Raw genomic sequence first — 17,303 nt, forward strand, 5'->3', positions numbered from 1 at the left:
AGAAAGGTTATGATTTACTGAATGTGATTATCTAATTTGTGTGCACGTATCATTTCTGTATCTAAAGTTAGGAATATGGACCATGTAACAATTATAATTGGGTGTGTATTTGGAAGACACCTACCAGATGACAGGCCATCAGATTTGATGGGCTATTAGGAAGGGAACAACAAGACTGAAGATACTAATCTATCTCCCTTCTGGGATGCATCCTGGGACATAATTTTGACACCACTAGGTCAGGTGGTCTTGTCACCTGATACTAAACATTATCTTGGACTTCTTGTAACTTTCCACTAAAAGAGAAGGGGGGTCAAGTTTGGGAAACAAAGGATTCACGCCTTATGTAAATCTTATTTAAGGGTGGGGAGGAAGGCAAAGAGGATTCTCCTCCATTGTCTACCCAAGAAGAAGGACTGCTGAAAGAACCTGAAGGGACAATGGAACTAACCTGAAGGGAAAGGCAGGGGAGAGTCCAGACTGAGACAGAGGTCCAGTGTGCAAGAAGAAATAGCTGGAACTCTGAGTTACAGAAACTCTGCATCCTGCCTGATTCAGCATTTAGGGTGAGAAATTACATTTTGTAACCTATTTCTGTAGGGAATCAATCTTAGTTTGCATTTTATTTGCTAGTAATCTGCTTTGTTCTGTTTGCTATCTGTTTAACCACTTAAAATCTTCTTGTGCTACCATCAGTGGACATGGAGGACACCTGTACTCATTAAAAAAGGTTAAACCTGACCTATGAGTACAGGTTTAATCTTGAGAAAAGAAGAGTGACTGGGGACCAGATAATTGTCAAAATATGTTAATGGCTGTTATCAAGAGGATAGGGATCAGTTGTTCTCCATGTCCACTGATGGTAGCACAAGAAATAATTGGCTTAATCTACAGCAAGAGAGATCTAGGTTAGATATTAGGAGAAACTTTCTAACTATAAAGGTAGTTAAGCGCTGGAACAGGTTACTAAGGGAGGTTGTGGAATCCCCATCATTGGAGGTTTTTAAGAACAGGTTGGCCAAAGAACTGTCAGGGATGGTCTAGATCAGGGGTCTCAAACACGCGGCCCGCGGGGTTCTTTCATGCACCCTCCCCCTCCAGTGTGCCCCCCCTACCCCTTCGCCTACCTCCAGGCCAGGGGTGGGCAAACTACAGCCCGCAGGCCGAATGCAGCTGCGGGATCGCCTCCCCCCATGGTGCGCAGAACCATGTCCTTGAGGCCTAGGGTGGGGGGGCAGAGGACTCTGTGTATTGCTCTCGCTTCCAGGCACCGCCAACGGGTAACCACGGCCAATGGGAGCTTCGGGGGAGGTATCTGGAAGCAAAAGCAATGCGGAGCCCTGCCCTGGCCCCGGTGCGCACCGCTGCCACCCCGGAGCCACTCTAGGTAAGCGGGGCCAGGCCAGAGCCCGCACCCCAAAACCCTCCTGCCCTGAGCCCCATGCTGCACCCTGCACCCTAACCCCCTACTGCACCCCACACCCCAACTCCCTGCCTTGAGCCCCCTGCCATACCCTGACACCTCCTGCACCTCAACTCCCTGCCCTGAGCCCCCACCACACCCTGCACTCCTCCTACACCCCCTGGGGGCAGGGAGGGGGTAGAGTTGGGGTGGGGACTTCAGGGAAGAGGTTGGAATGGGGGTGGGGGAAGGGGTGGGAAGAGGCAGGGCAGGGGCAGGGCCTCATGGAAGGGGTGGAGTGGGGGCGGGGCCGGGGCCAGCGAGGTGGGGTGTCAGTGATGCGGCCCTCAGGCCAATGCACTAGTCCTCATGGGGGCCTCATGGTCATTTGAGTTTGATACCCCTGGTTTACTTGATCCTGCCTCAATACATGGGGCTGGATGTAATGACTTCCTGAGGACCCTTCCTGCTCTACATTTCTATGATTCTACGATCCTCCCCTCCCGCCTGTTTTTTTGTTCCTTTTTTCATTGAAAATGTGAGAGGAAGGAAAAGGACTGGGGAAAAGAACAAAAAACAAAACAAATATTTTTTCATGAGGGCAGGTTGTTTTATATGGAAAAAATGGAAAATGATTTTTTTTAAAGCAACTAAAATTATTTACATACTCAGCCTTTTTTGACCTGCTTTATTCCTCACAATGTCTGCACTGCACATTTACCAATGTACTTTTTGTAGAGACATAGAAGGAATATTAAATGTCTGAGAGAAGGTAGGGTCAGATTTTTCAAAATGAGTGTAATGCCATAAATTATGTGTGTACTAGTCGGCATGGAAATATCTGATGTATGTGTGCAAATCAGCTGTTTGTGCGTGCAAAAAATCAGTTAGGTTCTTAACTGACTAGCTGTGTCCCCAGTTATTTAATTTTTGCCCACTGGGTATTTATGTGCAGATGCTGGGTATGTGCAAATCTGTATGTGCAGTTGTGTGGATCCGTCTTTAAAAATCAAGCCTTTGGGGTATGTCTACTCTGCAATGGCCAGGTGTGATTCCCAGCGCAGGTAGACAGACTCATGCTAGCTCACATCAAGATAGCGAGCTAAAAATAGCAATGTGAACATTGTGGCACAGGCAGCAGTTCAGTCTAGCCACCCAAGCTTGGATCTGGGGTGCTTGGACTCATGTGGCTAGTGTGAGCCACCGCCCATGCCTTAATGTCCCACACTGCTTTGTTTGGAGCTCTCACGCGAGCTGTGTTGGTGCAAATCTGCCTGCCTGAGCTGGGAATCACACCTAGCTGCAGCGTAGACCTACCCCTATTTTCTTCCTTCTCATTTTTTTTGTCTGAAATCACTGCTCCTCTCTGTTCCCTCACTCCTCCCGCATAACGGCACACTGGAGCGCTTTTCTTAGCTAACTTCTGAATGAATGTGTTGCTCATAAAAGCAAAGCACTACCAGCCCTAACTGGACACAGGCATAGTGCAGATGGGAGTTACAGGCTACTTCCCTGCACCACCACTCTGCCAACGGCCTTCAGACCTGACATGACCCTACTGTTACTTTTGTAAGCTTGAGCCTGCTCACAGGGTGCTGTAACTCCCCAGGTACAGCATTCCCTACCTGTAACATCCCTTCTGTTCCCAATATGGGCTCACACACATTCCTACTGATTGCTTGCCAATCCGAACCTGCCGCTCCCCAGTTTCTCTGTTCATGCCTTCTCCTCCCCCTTGTTCTCTACCAGTACATCTCACTGTCTGCCTTTTTAAAAATCAGCAGGTTTTTTTGCTTAGGTGCCTAAATATGGACTTAGAAGCCTAACTGATGGCATCCACATTTGAAAATGTTGTCCATCTTATATAAAAATACCCTGACTACAGATCACATCTCATTGTGCAGGACTTATTGCGTTAAAATGGGGGGGAGGGGTCCAGCCTCAAGAATGCACCTCACAGTAGCAAAACCAAATTCCTCACCTCTCAAGCGCAGCGCCATAGGGATGGTGCTTTCTATTTGCAGTGCAGCCCTGTAGAGAGAAAACACTGAGGACTGGGACTCATCCTTGCACTGTGTCCTTATACCGTCCCAGCCTGCCAGGTTTCCTTGCTGAGACATGACCATCCGTCATTCATTTCCCACGCGAACTGCACAGATCCCTGCCCCATCACCAGTGTTTAATAGGGAGTTCCCCGGCAAGTGTTCCTTGAAGCTACTGCCTAGCATGCGGTAGTGGGATACAGAAAGGAGTACCAGGGTCTCTCTTTCTCCCTACCCTCACACACCAGGCCCCCATCCCTAGAAGTGATAAACAGTCTTCCCTCTTTCCTGCCACCCCACATCTTCTTGAGGCAGATGTTTTCAAGGTGCCCTGCCCAGGAAAGATGAATCTCCCGCCACTTACTGTCTATTCAGGAAACTTGGCAGCCCTGAGTGTGGTATTTCTGATGCCAGCAAGAAGTCCAATGGGATCCCAGCCAGTCAGGCATGGGGATTATAAAAAGGGCTGGACTGCAATTTATAATTAATGACGGGAACAAGACACCCAGCTGCAGCTGAAAAAGCAGGATTTTTATTTTTCATTCTATTTCGCTTGGGGCATAGATCTCAACCTGCGAGTTGTGACTCCCAGGTGGGTAGGAGGGGGTCAGTGGCAGGTGCCAAAAGAAGGGGATTGTGAACCTGTTCTTACTTCCTAACCCCAGACTTCTGCCCCCGTAAACCATTGTGCTGAATCTCATGGAGCTCCTTGGAAATGCTGTGGGAAATGGACCCCTCCTTTGAGTTCACTCACAACTGCCACATAAGATCTGAAGGAGGAAGCCCAGATGTAACTTCACAAATGTGCAGAAAAGGGGGTCACAGTACAAATAATAACATGATAATATATCAGATGTAAGTAGCACCTTTGATCCTTAAAGATCTCAAACTGCACTGTGGCTGAGATTTTCAAAGATGCATAAGTGCACAAGGCAGCCAGATTCCACTGAAATGTAATGAACATTTGGTGCCTAATGCCCTTAATTAAATCTCGGCCCATGTACAAGCACCACTGGAATGCAACCAGCTTTGGAGGTGAGAGCAGCACTGATTACTGCACAACATTGGAAGGAAAGGAATATTTGGCCAAGGACCCCAGCCCAAGCCTTTAGACTCATGAAAAGTGTCAGTGGCTCTTTAATGCTGTCATGTTCTGGGGTGCCGTTCAGAGCAATGAGAGGCTGCATCACCACTTCTCCTGTAACCCTGAGTGCCTTAAAATGCCCTGCTGCTGTAGTTCTCTGTCTCGACGTTCACCAGCAGCATACAAGCAAGCACTGAGAATTTGTGTGCAAGCACCCCTGGTTCAGCAATTCTAACTCAGCAGCCTGCTTGTTACACCACAGTCTTCACCAGTTTTGGTTACTTTTAGCCATGTGACCCCAAGAAACACCCCAGTCCCAAACTTCCCAAAAACCATCTGCCCTGAAACGTCCAGCCCTCTCCTGGAACATTCAGAGGCATACTAAGGTCTGTTGCGCCTTTAAAGAGACAAAATCATAGTAGCTGGTTGCTTTAACTGGAGTTAATAATCACTTCAAGTCAAACACAGCAGTGGGTTGATTTAGAATAGAAGTAAAATACGTTTATTAACAAACAGAGAGGTTTTAAGTGAGTTCACGTGTAAGGGATAAATGGTTGCAAGCAAATAAAAGTGAATTATGCTTTCTAGTGACTAAGACTTAACAAAAGTATAGTCTTGGTTCAAGGCAAGATTCTTACTACACCTCCTTTCAGCAAGATGGCGGCCCACTCCCTTGGTCAGGATCTCCCACAAAGTGCTACAAGTCTTCTTAGGTGAAAGAATTAGGGGTTCTTTTACAGTCCAGTGAACTTTTGAAATGTACCTTTCTTAAAGTTTATTGCCCCTGCTGTGAACAAAGGCACCATGGAGTCTGGTGGAGAAGATTCCGTGCTGGTTTCTTCCCCGCTGGTGCTTTCTACAATGCAAATTTTTGAGCTGTCCCTGCAGCCTCCAATATGCCAAAGAATGGCAACTTGACTCTGATTGCCAATTGTCTGTGATTGCAGCTGGCTGGAGGCGTCGGCTTCTCCTTTGTCTAGGGAAAAGCCTGTTTATCAATTTCCCAGACTTCTCTGGTTCAAATATATTGTTGTCCTGACCTACTCTTGATGCAAGATATGTTCCTCCATTTGGTCTCCACTGGGCTACAGAGTGATGACATTCAGTCTGCGATGTTGCCCTCTCTCCAAGATAGTTCAGTTACAGAGGAGGCTTTATTGTAGAGGCTGACCATTGTAAATGGCTGGGGAAAGAGAAAAACAGCACAAAACAGCAAGAGGGGCATGAAGAAAAGCTGCAGAACTTAATGTTGTGTAATAGGCCTCTGTTATTGGCGAGCCAGAGATTGATGAGGAAGCATAAGAAAAAATATCCTTACTTGGAACCAACCTGTTGGATGAGACTGGAGATCGGCAGACAAGTTTAGTGGCAATTAAAGAACTAAAAATAGAGATCGCTGCTATCAAAGAGGTTCTGAGCTCCCCCATCATGATAGAAGGAGACCACTCCAATCCATCCCACAGAGAGCTCCTTAGAGGTAAAGCTGTGACCCAATTACCAGAAGCAGGACAAAAGAAATATGATACATATTGCAATAATGCAATTTCCTGCAAAATCCTGGAAAACCTTATTGAATGAAGTTTGCTTTTTGCTGGGGATATCACAGTATAGGCAGGGAATTGTGCAGCCTGGAAATACCCAAGTCAGGAAGGAGGGCAAGAGATGCAGGTCTCCTCCCAAGAGGGGTGATAGCTGAGGAGCCTCGAGTCTAGAGTGGGTGCCCTTGCCTGACCTTAGAGGGGAAATACAGGTGCAAGTGCCTTGAGCTGTGACCAACACTTGGTTTTGTGTGGAAGTGAAGAGCACTACCAGTCTCGATGTTGTTTCATGAGGAAGCCCCTAAGAGTGGGCAGGAAGGGAAATTACACCCAGTCACTCCAAAGAGACCTCAAATGACCAACCAACCCCAGAAGTCTCAAAGACAGACAATTGCCAACAATAAACAAGAAATTGAGAAACCCATGGGGCTAACAGAACTAGAAATGTTAAATTCTTGTATAGATGTACTTGTGACCATGAGTACAACTGTAATATTGAAGGAATAGTAGGTAATTGTTCATTCACACCAAAGCAGTATGATAAGCTAAGTAACATAGTGGGGGGAAATGTATGGTTTGGTGTGCTTTGAAAGGAATTAAGTAAGTTTTGTGAGACATGGTACCATGCATAGTGTCTTGCCAGTGAAGGAGAACCTTCCTAATGTACCATTAAGAGAATTCATGGTGTTGCTTGAGAGAGATGAAAGCCTGAGGCTCACAACTGCTAATGGCACCCCTATTCCATATGATATGTGGTTGAAATACAGCTTCAGCTGCTAAATGGCAGGAAAGTACTTACAGTCCCCATGCTGGTCACAACTCCTGAGATAGAGAGTCCTGTTATTGGATATAATGTTATTGAAGAGGTTGTTAAACAGTATTGGCAGGAATGATCGGAGGCCATGGTACCCCGTGCCCTGCATAGTCATTCGTCAACTGCCTTTCCCCATGTTCAACAGGCAAAAAATGAATGTGTTGGTACAATTTCTATAGGCTTCAAAGTGTGGAGACCTTGGTATGGTACAAGAAGGGAAATGTGGAGTCACAACTAAAAAAGGTGACATGACACACTTGAAAGGTTGAACACATATAAATTGGCTTTCTGCGGGAGTACCGCCATTTTTGAGTCAGGAGTTCAGGGTCAGTGGCTGGAAGAGTTATAGGTTAGGGAGACCCCAGTCAGAATTCCACAGGGGTTAGCAATCCCATCAGCAATTCAATCCAACATGATATTACACTCTGCCAGCAGACAGCTGCGATGTCTCAAAATGATCCGGGCAGTAATTCCATTGCCAGTACCAGGCCTAGCCCTGAACCAGGACAGCGTCAAAGTGAAGAGAGTTGAATGTGACACTTTTCCTAGTGGTAATGTTACCAGGTCAAAACATCCAGCTGGAAATTTACTTCCTTGTAACACCTTCAGATGAATACCACCAGTTAACCTTCTTCCCCTTAGTAAGGAGCAGCAGGAGGCCATCCAACACATGCTGCAAAAGAAGTCAGGGGTTTTTGCAAAGGATGCTCAGAACATAGGCCAGGTTGAAAGTTTAGAAATGTACATAGAGCTCCATGATGCCCAACCTGCCCCCTCTACCAGGTGGTGAAGGGGTATTGACAAGCCTACTCAACCATGGACAGGTCACTAGGTCCAGCTCTCCCTTCACTTCATTTGTTGTCTGCATGCAGAAGAAGGCTCCAAATTGACTATTGAGTGCTGAATCAAAAGATGGTGCCAGGTTATCAACCCCTTCCCCATATACAGGATGCGTTAGATGGCTTTGGTGTGAAGTCATGCTTCTTGGTTCTAGACCAAGGCAAGGCTTACCATCCAGGGTTCACGAGCATTGAGAGTTGACTCCTCACCACCTTTATTACACATGGGATTTGTATGAATGGATTTGTATTCCACTTGGGCTTATGAATGCTCCTGCCACCTTCCAGAGGTGTATGGAAGAATGGTTTGAGGGTCTGAGAGATAAAAGTTGTATCCTGTATTTGGAGAATACCCTGGCTATAGAAGAACTTTTGAGGAAAACGCTAAGCATGTTAGGGAAGTCCTTCAGCAATTACAAAAATATAGCATCAAACTGAAAGGCTGAAAAATGTGATTTATTTAAAAGCAAGGTCTGATATCTGAGTATGGTTGTCACAGCTGAAGGTTATAAAATGGATCCAGCTGACACCCTTGCAGTACAGGCATTGAAAGAGAAAAAGCTCTGCAATGTGAGTGAGTTGCTGAAAGTATTGGGCTTGCTAAATGATTATCACCAATACAGTAAGGACTTCTCAAAAGCAGCAAGGCCTTTGTATACTGTTGTCTTTTCTACCTTGCAACAATAAGGCATCTATAAGGAGAAGGGGCCTTGCAGAAAGCAGAGAAAGAATGGGATGGGCCAAGTGCCTCCTAGCCAGCCAATCATCTGAACCAAGGAACATCAGAAAATATTAGAAAAGATGCTTGATATTCCAGTGCAACCCCTAGTAATAACCTATCCAGATTTCTCCCTGACATTCCTTTTACATACAGATGCAACTTCTGATGGATTGGGAGCTGGGTTGTATCAGTGACAGGAGGTCAAGTTACTTGTGATAGGCTACAGCTCTAGGACCCTTTCTCCTGCAGAAAAAAACATAATTTTCATTCTAAGAAACTGGAGTTTCTGGCTATGAAATGGGCAATTACAGAGCTATTTTAGTATTATTTATATTACGTGGTATCCTTCACTGTTTATACAGATAATAACCCATTGACATACATACTTGCATCAGCCAGAGCGAATGCCCCTGGACTGCAGTGGGTAGCTGAATTGGCCAACTTTAATTTTAATATCCAATACCACTGGAAAATCTAATGTTGATGCTGATATTTTGTCCCGTATGTCACTTGCTACAAGTAAATTCATGGAATGGTGTACGGAGGAAACATCTATAGATGCTGTAAATACTGTATTAAAATCAGTACTGGATCAAGAGGAGGGGCTCATATGCTGGATAACCACAATCACTACGGATGCTGCTGTATTGGGAGGAGATGAGCTAACAAGTGTATCTTCAGCATCTAGACCCATTGTGACATTCTGTGCCTTGGAGGAGCGTACTATAACCCCCATATTCCTCATTTTCATATAATCGTGATCTTACATATAAAGCATGCCTTGTAAGGTATCAGGGGAAAGGTCATGATCTGCTGAAAGTCAGTTCTCTATCCATATATGTGTATCATTAATGCATATGAAGTTATGAGAATTGTGTTGTATGGAGGTCACTAAAACATGCTGTAAGTTGGGGAATCAGCTAGATATTAGCTCCCCAGAGGCAACAAAAAGGAAAGTAAACAACGCCCGGGCAGGGTGTCAAATAGCCCATCAACAACCATTGCTCAGCAAGGGAGCAAGGTAGTTGCATGAGGCCACGCCAGGGGAATCGCTCAACCTTGCTTGGAGAGACTGAGCAATGCCCCCAGACATGCCTGGACTTGTGCTCCCTAAACACATGGACTGAGGGTATAAAACAGATAGAGTGGACACATACTGGGCCCTTCTCCTGCCCTCACCTATGCTGCAAGCAACCAAGACACTGAGAAGAAGACAAGACTCCAACACAGGAGGCTGGCCCAGGTTTAAAGAACAAACCTGCGTATTAAGGACTGCAATATCCAGTGGGGTGAGAAAAACTGCTTAATCTAGTTGCTGCCCAGTCTAATAGGGTTGAGAGTTTAGACTGGATGCTTATATTTTCTTTTCTTTTGGTAACCTCTCTGACTTTTTGCCTATCCCTTAATATCACTTAAAATCTACCTTTTATAGCCAATAAATGTGTTTGTTTATCTTTATCAAAGAGTTTGTATGAAGTGTGGGGCAAATCCGCTCAGGTTTGCAAAGGCTGGTGTTATGTCCACTTTCCATTGATAGAGTGGTGAACTAATTAATACATTTGCACTGCCCATCTTGAGCAGTGCAAGATGGTCTATTCCTGGGGTACTGTGCTGGGAGCTGGGGGGATTTGGCTGGTGCCTTTCTCTGTGTGATCCATGAGTGGCTCTGGGAGCATTCATGCCACCTCGCTGGGTGTGGGGGCTCCACATGCAGTTGTGCTGAGTGATCCCAGCACCTGGAGGGGTTTGCTGCTGGTCACTAGCAAGGCACTGTGAGAGAGAGCCCAGGCTGGGGAGAGTTCAGGGGGCACTGCGGTCCCAGGCTGCACCCCGGTCCTGGCGGCACCTCGGGGGGGATCCTGTCACACCCATCTCTCAGGAAGAACTATGTCAAGCACAGGAAGCTGACCCACGAATGAAAGCAATTCTTGAAGCAAAAGCTAGCAGATCCAGGCCACCAATAAGGAAAAGCTGCAGGCCAAGCCAAGTTTCTGTTTAATGGTGTGAGGGGCACACTGTACCTTGATAAGGATGGTTGCAAAAACACTACTCGCAATCAGTTGCTAGTATCTGAAAGGTATCACAGACTGGTCTGTGCTGAGTTACATAAAAACTTGGATCACCTACGTGCTGATCAAGTTCTTCACCTTACTAGAAACTGTTTCTATTGGCCAATATAAAGGAGGCTTTTGAGTGCTCCGTAACTCAGATCTGTCAGTGCCTGAAATGGAGAAGACCAAGCCAACATATGAAAGCCTCATTACGTCCTATCAGTACCGCAGAGCCATTTGAACTAGTCTCAACTGATTTTCTTCATCTTGAGAAAAGCAGTAGGGGTAAGACTATATTCTGGTTGCTATGGACCAGTTTAGCAGGTTTGCACAAGCTTATCTGACAAGGAAAAAATCTGGGGAAACCACAGCTGACAAATTTAAGTTATTTTGTTTTGAAGTTCAGATTCCTTAAACAAATTCATCATGACCAACATGGCAAATTTGAAAACCAGATTATAGGGTCAAGAACAAACCCAAGTTGAACAATGTAATAGAACACTACTAGGAATGTTGAGAACTTTCCCGGAAGATCAGAAATCTAATTGGAAAGAGTTCTTAAACAAGCTCATGTATACTTATAATGTAATGAAACAACAGCATCTTCTCCATTTTACCTTTCGAATAGGAGAGCCCTTCGCTTGAAAATTGACCTCATATTTGGTTTAACAGGGAATCAGGAATTAGTGGAGGACTATAGTAATTATGTGCAGAAGTGGAAAGCCTGAGTAAGAGAAGCTTTTAAGTTAGTCAATGAAAACTCCAGAAAGTCAGCTCCCCAGAAGAAAGGTTACGCAGATCACAGTGCCACTCTCTCCGCAGGAGATCAGGTACTTGTCCCGAATTTATCAGAGCATGGGGAACCTGCAAAATGAAAAGCTTATTCAGAAAAGCAAATCCACATTGTTACCAAAAGGATAGGGGATCATCCAGTATCCAAAATGGTTCCAATACATCAGCAGGGAAGAGTGCCTACTTCAGAGCAGACTGTCCAAAGCACCCCAAACTGGTGGTATGTTCTATAATTAGATTTCACCAACCTAATACCAAATATGAACTCCCAAAGTACTACAATAGTCTTATAATGGAGTCACAGACAGTCCCCTTAGACACTCCTGGCTATCTTGCCGCCCAGGCAAGTTGGACTATGTGATAAATGGTCACTTACACCAAAAAAAAAAAATCATTAAATATTCAGATTGCTCCCAGTCCCACAAGACAGTCACTCACACAGATCAATTTGCATCCTGCAGCTCATAGCAAAGACAATGCTGTTAGCCAATTCTGTGGTGAACTAACTAAAGGTTTATTAGCTAAGAAAAAGGAATGAGAGATATTGAGAGGTTAAAGGAGGTACAAATATATGTGCAGGTGAGTCACAGTCTATAATTTCAAAAGATAGCAGAGATTTAGTCATCTGTCAGTTTCCAAAAGTCTTTTAGGGCTACCCAGAATAACTCTGGGGATCTCCATCTTCTCATTCAGTTATTCCGCCCTCCTAGAATCCAGACAGTCCAGAGATGAACTTTTCCTTGTGTTCATATTTATAGCTTCTTCTCATAGAAATCAAGCTGACTGCTCAGCTACCCCACATGGGCTCTTTCTTTGATAAGAGAGAGAGGAATGCAGTTAGAGTCTTTGATCTGCTATCACCACATACAACGACCACTTGCTTTAAAAGGCACAAGAATTAGCATTTTCCTGTTAAAGTTCTTCACTTGCATTACACAAGGCTTCTTTCTTGTTTGATGTGTAATTTAGTTACAGGGGGTTTATACAATGTAAATATTTGCTATTACATTCTAACAGGACACAGATAAGTGAAAACAATACATGCAGCGACTCATTCGTTTTCATGAAGTTTAAACACTAGATACAGTCGAACCTCAATGTTACAAACACCTCAGGAATTGAGTTGTTGGTAACTCTGAAATATTTGTAACTCTGAACAAAACGTTATGGTTGTTCTTTCAAACATTTACAACTGAACATTGACTTAATACAGCTTTGAAACTTCACTGTGCAGAAGAAAAATGCTACTTTTAACCACCTTAACTTAAATGAAACAAGCACAGGAAGTTTCCTTACTTTGTTAAAAAAAATTAAAACTTTTTTTTAGTAATTTATGTTTAACACAGTTCTGTACTGTACTTTTTTTGCTTTGTTTTTGTCTCTGCTGCTGCCTGATTGTGTACTTCTCGTTCCAAATGAGGTTTGTGGTTGACTGGTCAGTTTGTAACTCTGATGTTCATAATTGAGATTCTACTGTACAGTCTTATGCATTTAATAATCATTTTGATCTCTGCTAATGCACAGGTCAATTCACCTGGCTTCCAGCTGTGAGTTTATCAGTTCCCAGCTGATGCCTATGCCTTGGCCAGATCTGGAACTTGGTCTGTCAGCATCACTCCCAGTTTTTCCAGGAACAGAATTGTTCTGACAGTTCAGATGGTGACATACAGATTCAGTTCCTTAATCTTCAAGGTCAGAATAAAAACTGTGCCTGTTAACACTGGGGAACAACATCTGAAGAGCAATCAACTTATAATAACTAGCTCATTAAACCCAGAAGCTGTGGCTTATTGTCTCACTATTACAAATGACTCCCACAATGCTGCTGATTCTGATGGAAGTGCAGAGATGTCACATGAAGCGGGGTCAAAGGAATCAATACCAATATGGGGACAGGCAAACACTAACAGTCATTGACCTACCAGGATGAGAAAAGAATGGGGGATATTCACATATGATCAGCTTGGGACCTCAAGTTTCTAGTATAGGAACCCACAGATCAATTTGGATAGTCCCTCTGAGGTTGTGTGTCCAGAGTAACACTTACTACAATATTTAGTGCCAGTGAATTTAGGTCCAATGATATATATAAGTGGTGCCACAACTACTCCTTTTCTTTTTTGTGCAATACAGACTAACACGGCTGCTACTCTGAAACCTGTTATTATAAGAGATCCTGTCATATTTAAATTGTTAATTTGAAGTATAGGCATATCTCAGTCATTACACAATAAGTTTATGATCTAAAAATCAAACTGGTGACACCAGAAGTCTTGGTCCATAGGTAGTAAAGGATTTTTTCATGTTGGAACCAAATAAAAGTGTTACAACAAAGTAAATCTTACCTGTAACACATGGAATGTGTTACAGGTGTGTGCTGTATGTTTATACTGACTGAGATCATAAACAATCCTGTATTTGCAAAGGATGGAATCTGAATTTTGAAGCATTACATACACAGTCTGCTTGGAATAAGCTGAGAATGGGCAACAGGGATGGATTGCTTGATGATTACCTGTTCTGTTCATTCCCCCTGGGGCACCTGGCACTTGCCACTGTTGAAAGACAGGATACTAGGCTAGATGGACCTTTGATTTGACCCACTATGGCCATTCTTATGAAATTATGTGCAGATACAAAATCAAAACCCCAAATGAGACCCTTGGAACATCAGGGCTTCCAGGACCAGTTGCTCATCACTGCAAAACTCCAAGCATGAAATCGGAGCTGACTTCTGAAAATTCGTCCCAGAAAATTCACTACGAGAATGTGACTACAGAGGGTTTTCCCCAGGTGACTAAGAAACCATTTCCAGGGCACCAACGGGAAGAATTAAGGAAATAGCAATGCCACGTGATGAAGTGGTCACATTGTAAAAAAGTGAGGCATAACAGTAACTGAAAATGCCTACACAAAGGCTGGTTTATAGGCAGGGAGGGAGCAAGTGGCCGAGGTGCCAATGTTTTGATGCTGTGAAGGATAGGAATCGTGCAACAGTCTCCAAGAATGTCAGCAGATCCAGCCCTGAGTTAAGCACAGCACAGAGTGGGTGAGGTCTCTCACCCGTAGGCTATTGAAGCACGCTGTGTTTAAGATCCCTGAGATAAGTAACCCTAACATAGCCTTGTTTTGACTGGAAAGAAGCCTCCAGCATTAGAAGCTGAACTTGTGGGAAAAAAATGTATCTTGCATCTTCCCCTCCCCCTTTAATCTGCATGAATTCTGGGAGCTGCAGATAACCTTCAGTGTTTGCTTTACATTACAAAATATCATCTCAGGACTAACACACACAAGCCAGTAAAAAACCAGTTAAGGGAAGAAATCACAATATAATTTCCAAAACGATCAAAGGAATATTTGGTTCACACTTATGATAATAAAGAGTGTTTAGTTAGTAAACATCAGGGAAAGCCCCATAAATAATTTATCTGGCACTATCACTGCTCAGTCAGTCTCCTTCCCAATATGTCCCATTGACTGGAAAGGCTACAGTTTAAACAATTGGGCACATGAGTAAAACAAGCCTTTGCAAACATCCATTTGTATGTACAATCATTGCAATTGCATTGCATCGCAATTGCAAACATGTGTTTACATATGTTCCCTGTTGGTGTCTTTTAACATACATAGTGACAGCTGGAATCAGCTGGAGTTCTTTTGACAGCAGTCCATAGATTTGATTGGCAGAGAGGGGCAGGGATCAGAGTCCATGTCAAGCTCCTCATCAGTACCTGGCCCAGGTCGGGGAAGCTAATGATCCCTAAAGCAGCAGATCAGATTTGGTGATGAATCCTGGTCACATGGCATCTGAGGCACGTTGCATATATGCTAAGAAGAAGATTTGCAGAGGCCTGGAGGCAGAATGCTCTCAGGAAGGCCCTAGGCTTTGGAAATTGCTTTTCTATTGGTCATACAAAGCCCTAGGCCTTCTCTACATTATAGTGGATATAAATACATGGCTGCCCCAATATCCACGCTAATCTAGTTACACTGCGGCAGACCTCCACCATAGCTGTGCTGCACTGGTGTTAAGCGGAGCTTGCACTAGTGCAGCACATATACACTGGGTCTGGGGAAGAGGGGTGGAATAATGGTATTGCATTGCAAATTGCAAACTTCCATTGCTCCAGTGCAAAAATCCCTAATGTAGACAAGCCCCTAGACTCACCCTACAGAACAACTGCTGTGTAAGACTTCTGAAATGAAGACTTCAGAAAACAGAGATGATTTACAGAGAGGAGGGGTCATTTCTTTTGAGACAAACGTTGTGACGGGGCATGGCTACCATACACCTGCCTCTTCCACAAATGCAGACCACTCTGAGACCTTCTTGCTTATAAACACCAGCATGTACTTTATTTACAGTGCCTCAGTCCCCCCACCAATACATATCAATGCATCCATACCTTTGCACTGTTATCTAGCTTTCCAGCCCCTCCTCTGTGTGTGTATGTGTGTGTGTGTAGGAGGGGGTGTTGTGTGGGGATGTGTCTGTGTTTGGGGAACTCCTCTTGTCACCTCTCCTAGCCTTCTCTCTCTCTCTCACACACTCACACTCACACTCACACTCACACTCACACTCACACTCACACTCACACTCACACTCACACTCACACTCACACTCACACACGTATGATCACTCTTTTGCACACACTCTCCACAAGCACTTCCTTCCCATGCTCTTTTTAAACCACTCGCCTGTTAATGGGCTAATGAGCTCATTCATTTCCTAACCCCTAGTAATCAAGCCCACCCTTAACCAATTAGGCCTTCTCAAGGTGAAACTAACTGGTGCTAATAGTGACCAGAGTGCTGGCTCAGGTTCCATCTCTCAGCACTTTGTCACAAATGTATTTAAGGCTGACCTTGCCTCCAGTCTCAGTTTCTGCTCCCCTCTCATTCCCAGGCTCCTTATTCCAATCTACTCTCCCCTGTCCCCAGTGGGTCCAGCTATTATCCTCTTTGCAATTGAATCAGACAGCTCCCTTCTCCTCCAGACTGGCTGAGCCCATCAGGGCATAGGCACCAACTTCTCCTGGCGCCGGTGAGTGCTCAACCCCCCTCTGCCCCCGGCCTCGCCCCAACTCTACCCCTGCCCTGCCCCCATTCCAACCCCTTCCCCAAAATCTCCACTCCAACTCTGCCCCCTCCCTGCCCCTATTCCAACCCAAATCCCCACCCCAGCCCTGTCTCTTCCCCGCCTCCTCCCCTGAGCGCGACATGTTCCCGCTCCTCCCCCCTCCCTCCCAGCGCTTGCTAGAGTTGTTTGGCGGAGGCAAGCGCTGGGAGGGAGGGAGGAGCGGAGACTTGGCATGCTGGGCGGAGGCGAAGGAGGAGGAGGTAGTGGTGAGGCAGGGATGTGGGGGAGGGGAGCTTGGCTGCCTGTGGGTGCAGAGCACGCACTAATTTTTCCCCGAGGGTGCTCCAGCCCCGGAGTACCCACAGATTCGATGCCTATGCAGCAGGGAGCTTATTGAGAGCACAGGAGAGACAGGCTCCCCACTCTCAGTTCAGGGGCCTGGACCTAGTATGGCCTGCAGAAGCCCAGGGCTACAATCACAGGGAAAGTTCTGCTTGTCCTGGGCTGGAGCATGCCCAGTGTGGTTGGAACCTTTGATGATTTTTGCTGATAGGCAATAGCAAGTCTCTACTGAGCACATGTGAACTGCAATTTTCCAAAGGCTTATAACTTGGCCAAATTTGGGCAGGTTTTCACAGTGATGGCAAAAGGCACCTCCCTGAAAAAATGCCACTTCCCTACCAAATTTCAAGTCCTTGATCCAAAGCATGAGGGCAGTAAAGCTTTTCAAAGAAAAATGTCACCAGGACTTTTTTAACATGGACACAACTATGTATTTTTCCCAGCTTCATTCTTGGAAATGACAATCATTTCAGCTGAAATTTACCAGAGTAATTCAACCTGAGGCAGACACATGGCACAGAAAAAATCAGCCCAAATGGTGATATGCAGGCCAAATTATAAGCAACTGAAAACAGGCTCTTATAATAGGAAGTGTCAG

At 45.0% G+C, this 17,303-nt stretch overlaps 1 long non-coding RNA gene across 1 annotated transcript; it reads right to left on the minus strand.

Annotated features, from left to right (window-relative positions):
- Nucleotides 1-3,837: 3,837 nt before the first annotated feature.
- LOC122460332 lies at nucleotides 3,838-12,500 on the minus strand. The gene is made up of 3 exons (XR_006281585.1): nucleotides 12,362-12,500; nucleotides 11,759-11,762; nucleotides 3,838-3,848 (listed from the first exon to the last, which is right to left on the minus strand). It is a non-coding gene; the product is annotated as an uncharacterized LOC122460332 (long non-coding RNA).
- Nucleotides 12,501-17,303: the final 4,803 nt, after the last annotated feature.

The sequence above is a fragment of the Dermochelys coriacea genome, chromosome 1 (genome assembly GCF_009764565.3).
Source record: "Dermochelys coriacea isolate rDerCor1 chromosome 1, rDerCor1.pri.v4, whole genome shotgun sequence".
NCBI classification, from domain to species: domain Eukaryota; kingdom Metazoa; phylum Chordata; order Testudines; family Dermochelyidae; genus Dermochelys; species Dermochelys coriacea.